This window comes from Arvicanthis niloticus, chromosome 25, assembly GCF_011762505.2.
Source record: "Arvicanthis niloticus isolate mArvNil1 chromosome 25, mArvNil1.pat.X, whole genome shotgun sequence".
Taxonomy (NCBI): Eukaryota; Metazoa; Chordata; class Mammalia; order Rodentia; family Muridae; genus Arvicanthis; species Arvicanthis niloticus.
The window spans coordinates 22,628,729-22,644,813 of NC_133433.1; the positions used below are offsets into that span (position 1 = coordinate 22,628,729).

The 16,085-nt window shown below is 43.9% G+C and overlaps 2 long non-coding RNA genes across 2 annotated transcripts; one reads left to right on the forward strand and one right to left on the reverse strand.

Annotated features, from left to right (window-relative positions):
* Positions 1-1,068: 1,068 nt before the first annotated feature.
* LOC143438555 (uncharacterized) lies at positions 1,069-7,196 on the reverse strand. The gene is made up of 2 exons (XR_013107310.1): positions 6,956-7,196; positions 1,069-6,691 (listed from the first exon to the last, which is right to left on the reverse strand). It is a non-coding gene; the product is annotated as an uncharacterized LOC143438555 (long non-coding RNA).
* A 7-nt stretch (positions 7,197-7,203) lies between these two features.
* LOC143438556 (uncharacterized) lies at positions 7,204-15,380 on the forward strand. The gene is made up of 2 exons (XR_013107311.1): positions 7,204-7,753; positions 15,045-15,380. It is a non-coding gene; the product is annotated as an uncharacterized LOC143438556 (long non-coding RNA).
* The last annotated feature ends 705 nt before the right edge of the window (positions 15,381-16,085 follow it).

Here is a 16,085-nt window from a genome sequence, read left to right on the forward strand (position 1 = left end):
CCAGCCTGGTCTACAGAGTGAGTTCCAGGACAGTCCAGGCTATACAGAGAAACCCTGTCTCGAAAAACAAAAACAAAAACAAAACAAACAAAAAAAACCCCACAAAAAACCAAACCAAAACAAAACAAAACAAAAAACAAAACAAAACAAAACAAAAAAAAAAAAAAAACTGAAAACTAGCCAGGCATAGTGGCACATGCCTTTAATCCCAGCACTTGAGAGGCAGAAGCATATGAGTTCAAGGCCAGCCTGGTCTACATAGTAAGTTCCAGGATAGCTAGAGCTACATGGTGCAACTCTGACTTGGTGGGGTGGGGAGTGGGGTAAAAAACAAAAACAAGGAAAAGAGAGGAGGAGGAAGAAGAGGAAGAAGAGGAAGAGGAAGAGGAGGAGGGGGAGGAGAGAAGGGGGAAGAAAAGGAAAAGGAAAAACCACTGAAAACATTCAACCAATAAAGGAAGAGACTAGAATTGTGGCTGAGCAAAGGGTTCAGGCAGTGAGGCCCTCCACTGCTTGCTAGCGGCATTGTTGGAAAGAGATGACAAAATGAAGCAGTGAGGACAGAATGCCCACCCAATTCTCCTTTCCTTGCTCAGAGACAGAAGCTCAACCCTGCAATTCCAACACCAGGACAGAAGTAGAAGGAATTTAAGCACAAGGCCAGCCAGGGTTGCCTAGCAAGTTTGGAGACAGTTTTGGCAAGACCCTGTCTCAAAACAATCAAGCAAGTTAACAGGAAACAACAACAACAACAACGGACTTCACAGATGTGCCTGAGCTTGCTGTTTGTTGTAGCTTGTTTTTCTCCTCTCAACTGTATTTTGCTTCCTTTAGAAAATAAATCTTAGCCTAGCATGGTGGGCATAGCACACCTTTAATCCCAGCACTCAGGAGGCAGAAGCAGAGGCCAGAGGGCGGCAGATCTCTGTGAGTTTGAGGCCAGCTTGGTCTGCACAGTGAGTTAGTTCCACGACAGCCAAGATTACGTAGAGAAACTCTGTCTCAAAAACAAACCAACAAACAACAAAACAAAATCAACCAACCCACCAAACAAACAAAACAAGGAAATATATTTTATATTTATTTCACTATATATACACAGTACACTTTGCATGATTAGCTGCTGGCTAAATACATCACACTTGGGTGAAGGTGAAGGTGTTGAGGAAGACAGAACTGCCTTCACTGCTGCTTTGCTCCTTTGCTCTCCAGGTGAAGGGCATCCAGCGAATACTGGCAATGAGGCTACCTTCTTTTCTCAGCCTTTGATGGTGAACCCTGGACACACGTACTCCGTTAACATGTACCTCCCTCACAATTATGTTAGTCCCTCCTCGCAAACAATCATCCTCTTGCTCTTGTAGAATACGCAGAGCATCACAGAATCAAGACTTTCAGATTTCTCTGGACACTTACTAAAATGATTTTGGGGGATACAGTACCCCAATTTCTTTACTATCAGTTATCATCTACGGGGGAGCTTAACTTTGTATCAACACCTTGGAGAAGCTGAGTTTGTGAAAAGGTAAGTTATTTCCTCCTTAGAATATTCTCTACTTTGTTCCTAGATACTATGCCAGTACAGTTAGGTATCGTTCGGTGACAAAACATTCCAAAAAATGCATTGTTGAGTGATTTTGTCCTTATGTGAATGTCATACACATTGCTGTGATACGGTTTACCAGACTGCCACCAAATTTCATGTGATCTTGCAATAAAAACACCATTACCTGATGAGTAATATGTATACCCATATGTTTATATGTTCGTTGCTTTCATTGTTCCTATAAAACCCAATGTCCCTAAGTCCAAAGTGGAATCTGCAGAGTACCAGTAGCTGGTATCTGTCCAGATGCTGAGGTTTGCAGTGTTCAGTACTCTCTCTTGGTTATCAAGTTAGTACTGTGAGAGAAGGTAGAAAGGTGCTCACTTTACAAGGCTGGAGACTGTTATTGTTTATGTCAAATTTAAGCAAACTAGAGCCACCTAGGGAAAAGAACCTCAACTGAAGAATTACCTCCACTGGACAGGCCTGTGGGCATGGCTGTGGCTTGCCTTGCCTGTCCTCTCTTCTCCTCTCTCCTTTCCCTTCCCTCCCTCCCTATTTCTTATTTATTTAAAGACTTATTTATTTATTTTATTTATACGAGTACACTGTTGCTCTCTTTAGACATACCAGAAAAGGGCATCAGATTCCATTACAGATGGTTGCGAGCCACCATGTGGTTTCTGGGAATTGAACTCAAGTCTGGCAGAACAGTCGGTGGTCTTGACTGCTGAGCCATCTCTCCAGCCCATATTTCTTCTTTTTTTAAATGCATGGTTTCTCTATGTAGCCCTGGCTGTTCTGGAATTCACTCTGTAGACCACTGTAGCTTCAAACTCAGGGATCTGTCAGTCTGCCTCCTGAGTGGTGTGCCACAACACCTGGCTCTGTGGGAGCATTTCTTGGATCATGATTGCTGTGGGAGAACCCAGCCCACTGTGGTCCTGTGACATCCCTGGACAGGTGGCCCTGGAATGTATAAAAAAAAAAAAAAAACAAAAAAAAAAAAACCAAAACAGGATGGTTGGGCAGTGGTGGCCCACACCTTTAAAACCAGCACTCAGGAGGCAGAGGCAAGTGGATCTCTTGAGTTTGGAGGCCAGCCTGGTCCACAGAATGAGTTTCAGGACAGCAAGAGCTGCACAGAGAAATTATTTCAAGCCTCTCTGCTCTCCCCCACGATAAAAAGGAGGAGGAGGAAGAGGAAGAAAGAAGGAGAAAGAGGAAAAAAGAAGGAGGAAGAAGAAGGAAGGAGGAGAAGGAAGAAAGAAGGAAGAGGAGAAAGAAGAGGAAAAGAAAGAGGGAGAAGAGGAGGAGGAGATGGAGAAGGAGGAGGAGAAAGAGAAGGAAGAGGAGAAGGAGGAGAAGGAGAAGAAAAGAAGAAGAAGAAGAAGAAGAAGAAGAAGAAGAAGAAGAAGAAGAAGAAGAAGAAGAAGAGGAGGAGGAGGAGGAGGAGGAGGAGGAGGAGGAGGAGGAGGAGGAGGAGGAGGAGGAGGAAGAGGAAGAGGAAGAGGAGGAAGAAGAGGAGGAGGAGGAGGAAGAGGAGGAGGAGGAAGAAGAGGAGAAGGAGAAGGAGGAAGAGGAGGAGGAGGTGGAGGTGGTGGTGGTGGTGGAGGAGGAGGAGGAGGAGGAGAAGGAGGAGGAGGAAAGCAGCCATCAGGATGAGGCAGGGAGAGCAAGCAGTAAAGCAGTAAGCAATAGTCTTCAATGTCTCTAGTTTCTGTAGGTTCCTCCCTTGCTTTCCTCATTGATGGACTGTAACCCACAAGTCAAATAAACCTTTTCCTGCCAGGCTGCTTTTGGTTATGGTGTTTATCATAGCAACAGGAAAAGTAAACAGAACAGAGAACATAGGCAGAGCTGGCTGCCTCATACCAGGCTCCACCCCACACCTCTCACTCTCCCATGCTAGGTCACCTACCTCTCCTAAGCGCTTCCAGACTGGCGGGTTCTTTTCAGTGACCATTGGACTTGCAGTCGTGACTAAGACCAACACATGCAGCAGAAGCAGTAATGCATTTTAGGACTCACACATCAGACCTGTCCTGCTTCTGTTCCCGAAACACCATCAGTCTCTGTATGGATTCTTGTGAACAGACTGTCAAAATGACTTATTCAAAATAGTTTGACAAATACTAGGAAGATTCTTTACTATCACAACAGTTTTGAAATGCTCATTTTTCAGGTGTTTTTAAAAAAGAGGCTGAAGATATGTCTAAGTAGTAAGACTACAAACTGTTCTTCCAGAAGACCTGGGGTTAACTCCTAGCACCCACATGGTTCACAGCCATCTCTAAGTCCAGTTACAGTACATCTGACACCTTTTTCTGGCCTCTGGGGACACCAGGCATTCATGTGGTGTACAGACATACATGTAGGCCAAACACTCATTTGAATAAAATTAAAATAATAAAAAGTTTTTTAAGAGGAAAAGATAAATGTAAAATGTTATGTGTGTTGGCTAGACTTTTGCCAAATGAGGACCATAAACATTTTTTTGAAAGTATTTAGACCAGAGCCTTCAAACATTTTCCTAATCCCCAATTATGCAAGCCTCCATACAAAGGTTAATTTTTAAAATCTTCTTTTGTATATATATGGGCGTTTTTTTGCCTCCATATATGTTAGCATACCATGTTGGCAGTTGCCCTGGAACCAGAGTGACAGATCGTTTGTCGGTTACTATGTGGGTGTTGGGATGAACATGAGTCCTCTGAGACAGCAAGCCAATGCTCTCAACCACGGTGCATGTCTCCAGCCCAAGGGAAGCCTTTTTTTTTTTTTTTTTTTTTTAAATGGGTTTTTGAGACAGGGTTTCTCTAACAGAACCCTGGCTATCCTGGAACTGGTTTTGTAGACCAGGTTGGCCTGGAACTCACAGAGTTCTCCCTGCCACTGCCTGTTTCTTTCACCCAGAGTGCTGTGATTAAGGCGTGTGCCAGCACCTTAGAATGGCAGATAGGATACACACTCAGAGAATATTTTTTTTCTCCTGTAGCGGTAGTAAATAATTATGATGTATCGTTCTGCTTTAAATGTTGTTTTTAACTGTAGTTTTTAAATTAGTGGGGCCATAAAAGATCTTAAGGCTCTGATAGCAAGCGAGCATGGAAACAAGCTAATTTCTTTATACTTTTTCAAAATGCCTGTCTGTCTGTCTGTCTGTCTGTCTGTATTTCAACAAACTCTTTCCCTTCTCTTTCACTTGTATTTAAAAACTAAAGTCTACTCTTTGCACCAAAGGGTAACAAAGTCAACAGGTTGGTTGAACTGTTAAGACAAAGCCATCAAGGGGCCAAGAGGCAACCAGTGTTAATGCCTAAGTCCCTTATTTTCCCAGTGGCTCTCAACCGTCCTAATGCTGCGACCCTTTAATACAGCTCCTCATTTTGCGACTCGTAACCATAAAATTCTTCTCGTTGCTGCTTCATAACTGCAATTTTGTTACTGTTATGAATTGTAATATAAATATCAGTGTTTTACAGTGGTTTTAGGTGATCCCTGAAAGGGTCGCTGGACCCCAAAGGGGACACAACACACAGCCTGAGAACCGCTGCTTTAAATAAATACTCCATTGCACCATAAAGAATTCTTGTTTAACTTTACTGTAAAGTGAATAGCAGGACCATGTTTTAAAATACCACATTGCTGAAGGCAGGTATGTCAGCACGGCCACCTGAGACCTGAGCCCTAGCATGGAAAAATGAGAGTTTCAATTTGTTACACTAACAGTTCATGCTAAAAGGGAAATTATTCAAAGTACCCGAATATTTTTTAAATGCAAATGTTGAGGCAGTTTCTTAACATACCGATAGTTGTTGCACCGAGCAATTACAAGCAAGAAACTAGAATTCTCAGCTTGATACTAACTTTTTTTTTCTCTCCCATTTCTTCTCTCAGTCATTACTGGGGTTGTACATTTCAGCTGAGTTTTAAACTTTCGATCTGAGCTTAAAATAAGTGTTTCTGACCATCCGTATGAACCATCAAACTTCAATCCGGAAATTCATTTCATATGCCATACACATCATTGCTAAGAGATTTATAATTGCAATAAAACACACTTAATCTAAAAATTGTGTCTTAAAACGTGTATCATGTTATGTATAGATACAATTTCTTATAAACTTGTAATCCAGCGTTCCCAAAAGAAAAATATAGCAACGTATAAATACCTTGATGATCCACATACTGGTTATTTGTTGGTTTTCTGTGCCTGTTAGTGTGTATGCTAAAAGGGTATTGTCCTCTGACCAGATACTGCTGGGATCACCCCAGAAACTCGGAACAATGGTGATCAGACAGCTATGAGGGGAACGGAGGTGGATAAAACAGCCAGAGGGGAGGTCTACATGCCGCGGAACTCAGGGGCTAAGGGCACAGCTGCGGTCAAGATTTTCTACTCCTCATTTTAGGTAAGAGAAGGAAGCCACTGCACTAGACCAGGAGACAAGGAGGTGCGGCAGCCTCTGGAGAGTCGCACGGAAAACTGAAAGCAATTTCAGATTGCCTGCAACAGGGGAAAGGTTAGGATCGAACCTGGGGTTAAAACCCCAGCAGATAGAGCACTGAGTGGACTTTGTGAAGTTAATTTTAGGAGAAGGGATTTTTATCCCGAGGGCCACAGCGATTCCTTTAAAAGATTTAAAACGGGAGGGAAGCTATCGGATTAAAAGGAGCGCCACCCATTTAGTGCAATGTAGTGGTGGGGGAGGGGTAGAGGCTCCGGCCACGCGCTTTGGGCAGGTAACAGCGGGGATCCCGGTGAAAACCCAGGGGGTGCGCACCGCACCGGAGCGGCGGGAGCCCTAGGCTTAAGTGCGGACGAAAACGGATTCTGGGACTGGATGAGTCGGCGCGAGGGGCTGATGACCAAGTAGAGAGGCCATGGCTGAGATACGAAACGGAGGTCTGAGGACAGGTGCTGAGCTCCAGGTAAAAGAGATTTCCAGCCTGCAAGTGAAATCGCCTGGATTTCAGAACAGAGGTAGTCTGGAAGCAGGAGGGCGCGTGGCGAGTGGGACGAGATCCGCGAGAGGATGCAGAGTCGCCTGCACTGCCGGACAGCACTTATTTTCCGTTTTTTCCAAAATACTCGGAATCCCAAGCCAGCAGTGAGATAGTAAGGGGGCTTCAGCGCCCTGACTGAGGGACGAGAAATAAAATTTTGGGGGTAAGAGTTGGTCACCATTACCTCACCGTGAATCCTGGAAATAACCTTCTACCAACACCCCTGTGCCACCCACAAATCAACTCAGTGCATCCAACAGTTGACACAGAATCTTGATCTTTTTTTTTTCCCCCCTGGAAGACTATTTCATAGAAATGTCTTTGCTTTTAAAAAGTACCGTGCTTGTTTCTTCCAACTCCTGTGTTTAAACATTAAAAACTTGCAATTTTAATACATACCGCATTAAAAATAAGCATCCACTTTCAAAACATTGAAACCAGAGATAGTCGTACTCCACCAGTGAGTGCAAACTTTCCAAATTTGTGCCCGTGGAAGGTTCTGGGGTATCACTTACGAACACGGCGCGTACCCCAGGATTGCCAAGCTGCGTACTGAGACAGCACCGGGCTCCCCGACAGCACCACCGTCTACTCCCCGCCCATTCCCCACCTCCGCTAGCAGGTCCCCCACGCCCCGCCCTTCCCACGGCCCCGCCCTCTCCAGGACTCAGGGGCGGACCAGAATGCCCGTCGCTGACTGGCTAGCTTCGCGTAGCCCCGCCTCCAGGGCGCGCGCAGGAAGTGGTGCGGACACGCGCTGCGCGGCCCCGTGGGGAAGCGTCCGTGACCGGCGTCCGGGCGTCGAGCCGAGCCGTCCTTGGACTGTACCGGGCTGGGCTGGGTCCCGAGGGCCCTTCTGCCCTCGCCGTCCGCCTGGCGGACCACCGGGCTCTGGCAGAAGCCGCCGCCCGCGGTGCCCGGATGTCGCAGTCCGGAGAACGCGGGCTTAAAGGGCCAGTGCCGCGCTGCCGCCGCGACCTGCGCTCCGAGCGACCGGCCTGGGCGGCCTGAGGAGGCCCGGCTTCCGCAGCCGTCCGGTCCCTGTGATTGGTGGAGGCGCAGAGAATGCTGGACGTTGTAGGTCCCGCCCTTCCCGGGTCAAAATGGTGCGGGCCAGGCCCCTGCCTTGCGCTCTGGGAACCCCAGAAAGGGAACGCTAAGTTGTCTGAGATCGCGGATTTGGGCGATGGCGTCGAGGTGCGGTTTAAAAATACACGGTCTTCAACAGGGAAATAAAATTGCTGTGTTCGACATAAAGGTTTCTTTTAAAATTGATATTAAGGGAATTCAAAAGGGCCAACTAGTAAAAAACATCTGGTTTTGTCTTTAAGGTTAATTAGAACCTGTGACAGTTCGTTTAATTAGGCAAAATTAACTAGTCTATTAAAAAAAAAAAACCTGTGTGTGTGTGTGTGTGTGTGGTGTAGCTATAGAGGAAGGTTTATCACCTTCTCTTAATGCTGGTTTTCTAAGCGGATAAATCAAACTAGACAGAATAGCTTTCTGAGTTTGTTTCCACTGTTAAAAATACCTTGATTCTAGATGTAAAATTTTAAGATGTCTTTTTGTGTCTCAAATCCTCAGAATAGGTGAGACCTTTCAGAAAGCCCTTGAAATGACACTTATTGTATTGTTTTTGAGTTTAAGGAATTTGTTTTAAGCGTGTTTCTAATTATTTGAGTATAATATTGGAGTAAAGGGAAATTAGAACGTACCGAAGCTTAAAGAGTTGCCCCGTTTCTGAGCAAAGTGAAAGGATTTTCTTTTACCCTAAAGACGTTTCCTAGGTACTGGAACAATACAGTTTAAGGAGAACACTGACTAATAACAGGGTATGGTATGTCAGTATGAAATGCGATAGTGAAACTCAACACGGTGCCTCCTATCTATAGATTAATAAAAGTGCTTTTTCTATTTTTCCCCAAGTATCAAAGTAGAAGATTTTATTTAAAATGGAGTGAAAAAGACAAGAAGACAAGAAACACAGGAAATAAGAGATGAGCAAATGGAAAATGTTCAGAGAACTTTGAATAAATTGAGTATTTGCTTGTTAAGAAATTGGGTAGGGGAAAATCATTTAGAAGTTAAACCAGGCTGGTATGAGATGGTGTTCTAGCTTCATTTTCATGCCTTCTTCAAAATATAAAATAGCAGTAGTTTCATTTAATTGACTACTCAGTGAGAATTCAAAACTTGGACATGACAAAGGCAGGAACAGAAGCCCCCAGAAAAGATTAAATTAATGGCATGCTTCCTCTCAAGAGCCATGAGCTCACTTCCTGGTAGAGGGACTTCTACCAAATGAGATTTGGTGCTAAATAAATTTATCTTACAGCCCTTTCTTAAATCTGTGTTGGGGGTGGGAGGGAAAAGGCATGGAAAATGTTCGAGATGAAGAAATGTAAGGGAAAATTTAAAATATTGTAGCTTCCTCAAATGACAGCTCTGGCCTCCTCATCCTTGGCCATTACAATATAGGGATAAAAAAGCAGAAGTAGGCAATGGAGACAGCTCAGTGGGTAAAGGCGCCTGCCACCAAGTCTGTTGATCTGAGCTTGACCCTCGGGCCTAACATGGTAGACAAGAAAATGGATTCTTCTAAACTTGTCCTCTCTTTCACATGCTCACCATGGTGTGCACGCACACACACACACACACACACACACACACACACACACTTTTGTTTTATTGTTTAAATATTTATATTTTTAAATGTAGGTGGTGTATGAGTATTTTGCCTGTGGACCACCACACACATACATGGTACCTGAAAAGGTCAGAAGAAGTGTTATATTCCTGGAACTGGAGTTACAAATGGCTTGTGAACTGCAACGCAAGTGCTGAGAATTGAACCTGAGTCCTTTGGAAGAGCAGCCAGCTCCCCAAATGTTTAAAAATCAGTTGATACGGGCTAGAGAGATGGCTCAGTTGTTAAGAGTACTAAATGCTCTTCCATAGGTCCTGAGTTCAATTCCCAGCAACCACATGGTGGCTCACAACCATCTGTAATGGGATCTGATGCCCTCTTCTGGTGTGTCTGAAGACAGCTACAGTGTACTCATATATATAAAATAAATCTAAAAAAACAAACAAAAAAACCCAGTTGAGTATGGGTAGTTCACACCTAAAATAACCCAAAAATAAATGTCAAAAGGTTGTAGTTATCCCCAGGAGTGGAACAGGAGGAATTTGAATGAAGCAAATTTATGAAAATTTCTACCCTTTAAATTAATTGATTTTTAAAGATAAACTATTTTTTCCTTGTGAGCTACTGAGTAAATGACTGGAATGTAGAGCTGAACCCGAAGTGAAATAAAAACCATTGGTAAGTACAAGCAGCAGCTGATACGATCCAGTCTAGTTTGCCCTGCAGATAGGTCTAGACGTGGGTCAGGAGCTTTGCCTTGGCAGCTCACATATATAGTCATGAGTTATATAGAGTAACGGTATGTATGAAACTGTGCTGTGTGCCAGAGACTGTGCTAAGCATCCTTTAATGTTTTGTCAAACATATGAGGGGATGTGCAAGGATTACTGCTATGCCTATTCAAAACGTGCAAACTAGAGTGACTCTCATTTGAAAAGCCCTAGCAGGTTAGGTGTGTGCCTCTGGTTTCACAGTCAGTGGGTGAAGAGCTGGGATTCCTGTCCCAGGTCCCCCCTCTGACTATATTTTCAGTCAGTCACTAAGCAGACATAACTTTGATTTTTATTTCATATTTCTATAGAAAGCCAAGCTTTCATATTTTTTATTGTATTTTAATTGTCTCTTTGTGTGTATGATATGTATACGTGGGTGCAAATGCTGATGCTCATGTGGGGGTCAGAGGTCAACTTTGGAGTGGCTTCTCTCAAACTTGGGTTTTGGTGATCAACTAATTTTTGCCTGCTGAACCATTTGGCTGTTACTGAACCTGTTATTGTTTTATTCTATGGCCCAGCCTATCGTGAAACTATAATCCATGCCTTAAACTTGAGGTGATTTTTCTACATCTGCCTTCTGAGCTCTGTGATTAGGGGAATGTACCTCACACTTGGCCCTTAGTCATCCATGTTTTCTGTTGGGAATTTTGTTTGTTTTAAAGAAGTTTGTTTTACTTTCATAGGTGTGTGTGTGTACACACACAGACACACACACAGACACACACACACACACACACAGAAGCCAGCAGTAAAGTTACAGGAGTACAGGTGATTGTGATCCAGTTTAAGTTCTGGTGTCTAAATTTACTTCCTCTGAGAGCAGCATGTGCTCACAACCACTGAGCTGTCTCTCCAGGTTTGTTTGTTTGTTTGTTTGAGACAGGGTTTTGTGTAGCTCAGTCTGGCTTCAAACTTTACATAGCTGAGGACAACATTGTTCTCCTTATCTCTTGCTTCTGTCTCTAAGATCGAGGGTTACAAGCGTACACCACTACCCTCAGCTCTCAGGCATCCATGTAATTTTGTGTACAGGAATTCCCTTCAGATTAGAATATTCTTAGGTCTTCTAGCACATAGATCATTGTCATGAATAGAGGCACACATGTTAGTCTTCTTGGTGTCTGTTCACTTCCCCACCCTCTTCCTGAAGACTTTTCTCCCTCTCAGTATTTTGAATCCCATCTTTTGGTGCAGGCCTGTGCTCACAGTCAACCTTTCATAAGATGGAGAAAAGAGGAAGAGTCAGGTTTACTAGGAAGGAGTTTGGGGACCGTTTATATTAGCAGACAACAAACATATTTCAGCTGACAAGAGTATTGTCATTTTTTGTTGTATTTGAGACACAGTTTCTTGGATCCCAGACTGGCCTAGAACTTACCATACAGTGCAGGCTGGCTTTGAAATTTCTATCCCCTGCCATTGGTCTCCTGAGCACAAGGATTAGAGCACCACAGGCCTAGCATCCTTTTTGTTGTTGCTTTGTTTTATTCCACGAACCCCTTTGACTAAGTGGCATGTCCCTGGTGACTAGGCTAGCAGCAGCTCATGGTCTGCCATGCTCCTGCAAAGCTCTGCCAGAGATGCATGAAAGAGGTCACCTCCAATTCATCATGGTGGTTACATGGTTACAGGGTATGAAAATGGTTCAGAAGTTAGCAGTGCAGTTGTGAGGGCACTGTTAACTCTTGGACTCAAGTGACTTCTGCAGCTCGTGAGCACTAGAAAATGAGCTCTTTGTTCAGCTTCTGTGAGCGTCATTTCATTACCCATAGCTGTGATAAATTCCTTGACAAAAGCAGCCTAGAGGAGTAAGAACTTACTTCAGCTTATAATTCCAGGTCCATCATTGCAGAGAAGTCAAGGCAAGGAGAACTTGAACATATTAGCATCCCCCATCCAGAGCACATGCTCACTCATCCTCCCTCTACCTCTCTCTCTCTCTCTCTCCCTCCCTCTCTCCCTCTTTCTCTCTCCATTTCTCCCTCTCTTCCTCTCTCCCTCTCTCTCTCTCTCCCTCTCTCCCTCTCTCCCTCTCTCTGTCATTAATATAGTACAAAATCTTCTGCCTAGGGAATGGGTCCTCGCCCTTTAATTAGTATATTTAAGACAGTCTCCCACAGATGTGTCCACAGGCCAACCTGATCTAGACAGTTGTCTCGCTGAGACTCTCCAGGTGATTCAAGATGGTGTCAAGTTGATAATTAAAAGTAATCATCACTATCCACACCTCATCAACTTGTCACACAAATATGTGCCTTTAATACATAACCCACTTCAACTTACTTTCCCTGTCCCTGAAGTCTCATGTTTATTATTAATGCGTAATACAGTTCAACTTGAAGAGTTCCAATAGTCTTTAAACATTTTAACACATTACAGGTAAACTCCTGGGGAGATGACTCAGTGGTTCAGAGGCCTTGCTGCTCTTACAGAGGGCCAGGGTTTGGTTCCCAGCACCCACATTGGCTGGTTCATAACCATGTGTGACTTCAGCTCCAGGGCGGGGGAGGTAGATGAGAGGTGGGTGTTTGACTCTCTGGGCTCTGAGGGAACCTGAAGATACTCAGATACACATAAACACATACAGAGAAAGAAAAATAGATTGTTTTCATCTTAAAGTCAAATCTCTTAACCACAAGAACCTATAAGATACAAACTAAGTGACATAATTTCAACATATAAGGTCTCAGAGAAAACTTTCTTGTTCCAAAAGGAAAGAACTTGGCATAAAACAATCACATCAGAGCAGAAACAAGGAAGGATAAATACAAATCCCCAAATCCCACATCCAGCATCTGGGGCACATGATATAATTAGTTGGGTTCCAAAAGGCTTGGAGAAAAGGCAGCCCCAACTCATGGCGGCTCCCACCTGGACTCATAGATAGCAATTTTCAGATCTGCTTATATTAATTATATGTGACAGTGGGTTGAATTATGTTTTCGTATGTGTATATAATGTAGTTTGATTATATTTGTCCCCATTACCCTCTCCTCTGTCCCTCCCCATCTTGTTGACCCCCTTCCTTTTCCCAACTAGTCTCTCTTCTACTTTCATGTCTTTTCTTTCTTCTATTTTTTTTTTCCTTTGTGAGTCAGAAAGCTCCATTAGGGTTGCTTGCAAGGGAATGGGAAGGGGTTATTTATAGAAGCATGGCTGCTTTATCATCAGCTACACTTCAAAGAAGAATTTTCTCTCTTCCCCTGCAACTACTAACTCCCTATAGATCCCAAAGTGGGACTGAGCCCCTTCCCCATCCATGGCAGGGTGTCTAGACCCAGTCTTCTGCAGGTAACCATAGCTTTTAGAAGGCAAGAGTTCTATGGCTGTGTCGTTCCCAGAAGACAGTGTTCCGAACACTCCACCCTACCCTCAAGCTGTTACACTTTTCCCACCCCTTTCTGCCATGTTCCTCAAATCCTGGAGGAGGTGACACACGCATGCCATTTATAGATGTGCACTCAATAGTCACGTATCCTCCACACCTTGGCCAGTAACTGCAGCTGCCACCCCCGTGAAAAGAACCTTCTCTGACCAGAACCAACAGCAACACTAATCGTTGGGGCTGAATACAATTATTTAGAAGGTGTTTTAACAGCTACATTGTGTGTGGCTAGCAAAACTACAGCAGCAGCTTTCTCTCTGGGATATAGGCGCTCTCAGCCGTGGGCTTTTGATCAAGTTTACATTATTAATAGTTGGCACTTTTGGGGGATGGGGCAGGGTCTTACTGTATAGGCCAGGATGTCCTGGAACTCAGGGTAGACCAGGTTGGCCTAAAACTCCCAGAGATCCACTCTGTCCCACTCTGTTCTACTGTGTTGGTTCCAGCCTGAACGCTCCATTTCCTGTCCATGCCATGTAAAGAAGCCGCCACCTCAAATGAGCTCCCACTACTCTAGAACGCTCAAAGACTCAGCTCTCCTGAGTCTAGCTTAGGGCAGTTGGCCCCACTTCCTGTGCCCATGGGGACATTTCCTATGCCGGACATTTTCCTATGTCTTCCCCTTGTGCACATCTCTCATGCTTGGCACAGTCTCACACAGTAGGATGCCATGCAGGGCTGCTTGAGAGACAGTGGAAATTCAGGTTTGTTTCCTCAGATGATTCTTTCTCAGGAACCCCTTCTAGCTTTGACAAATTTAGTCGATCCAAAATTGAAGTGTCCTTCATTCCAACCTTCGTGCTTAAGTAGATCAAATTAAATCCTTTAACTGGTATTTATATGTAAGCATGTTTTTACAGCATAGTACACAGCAGATATATGCTCCTGAAAGTTCAGTGAATATTGGTAGTATTTAAAATGCAGACTATTTAAGCATGCAATGCAATTTCATCTCTTTGTGAGAAGGAAGTCATCATTCTTTAAGTTATTTATCTTAGAAATATTACTTGTGGCTAGAGAGATGGCTCAGTAGTTAAGAGCTCTGGCTCTTCCAGGGGATCTGGGTTCAATTCCCAGCAACCACAGGCAGCGCGAAACTGTCTGTAATTCCAGTTCCAGGATGCCCTCACACAGATATGCAGGCAAAACAGCAACACATATAAAACAAACAAGCAGACAAATGAAGAAATAGAATAATTGCTTTGAGGCAAGGAAGGTTTATATCAAATTTAACTTCAAAATTCCCACATTGCCCTCCACTACATTAAAAGATTCACTGAAATACATCATTTCACTGTTTTTTTTTCCTTTTAAAATAAAGATGGTAGTGAGCTCTGGTATTTTTCTCCCACGTGATCCCACCGTCTGTGTTTTGGATGTGTGTGGGGGGCGAGGACTGACTTCTCCCAGCCCCTCCTCATGCTTCCTGAGCTCCAACCCCAGTTTCTGTAATTGGCTTTCCACACTTGCCAAGAGACTCTTTCCTTTCAACATTCAACATATTTGACAGAAGTGTTGTACGTTCCAAAGATAATAAAGCCAGTCCCAAGAATAAAATGACATGTAGCACATTGGTTTGTTTGGGTTTAGAGGGCAGTGTGGTTTTGTTAAAAAATCTTCTAATTTTTTTTTTTTTAGCATCACATCATGTGGTATAAAATGAAAATATTTTCTTCACAGTAACACCACCAAATTGAGATGTGATCAGTGACGTGGGCGGCAGCAGAGGAGGCCTGTTCTTGGATGGTGCTGCCATGGGCCATCTTAGGATCCTCTTGAAGATGCTCTCAGACAGAAAGTGCAGGGGGAGATTACACATACCCTGGCTTTTAGAGGAACAAGAGTCTGTGTGTGATGTATTATAAAACTGTTCTGAATTTGATGAAATCCATTTCTCTTATGATTTGACATTAACATAAAAAGCAGCATTCAATTATGCTTTGTCTTACCCTCTGTCATGTTTAGCAAAATAGTCAAATTGTCCCAACAATAAATGTCTGTGCTTTAGTAATGAAATGTTGCCTAGGCTTCCTTTAACAATGGTATTTCATCTGAGGGTCATGGTTAAAGTATTAGTAAGCATTCAGGGTGTCTGTACTTGGGAGCTTTCACCAGTGCAGAGAGAGGCAGACACAGCAGGAAAGAGGGCAACTGGAGAGCTAATAGCAAAATCTTTATGATTGTGTGTGAAATACTTTAAACGTTCTTCATCAGTAATTGGAGTTCAAAATATAATCCTGGTGAAGGATTATGGTCTCCTTTGTCACTGCCAGTGATGCATTCCAGAGCCAGCATCCCAGAGCCAGCAAGAGTCTGCCATCTGATCCACACCACACTGGCCTTTTCCCAAGCCCATCCCTTGACCAGCAGGGACAGGATGTGATGTGAAAGCATGACACGAAAGCCATCAGCATCCACACAGTCTCCATCTCCAGTCTCACCTGGACCCCCTTAACCTGAGTTTACATCTTAAGGAGTTGCAGGGGCTGGTGAGCTCACCTCTCCTGGTCCTCCAGCTGTAGCTCAGCCTTCAGGAGTCCCACAGCTGTCTGGGTTTCTTTCTTGGGGTTTCCAGAACAAGGTGTCACACTGGATAAGTTAAAACTACAGAAGTTAATTCTCTCACGCTTCGGAATGCTTGAGCCTGAAACCTAGTTGTAGGCAGAAGGTGAGGTGCTAGAAGACTACTTTCTGGACTTTTGTTTGCTGCTGTGGTCCCCT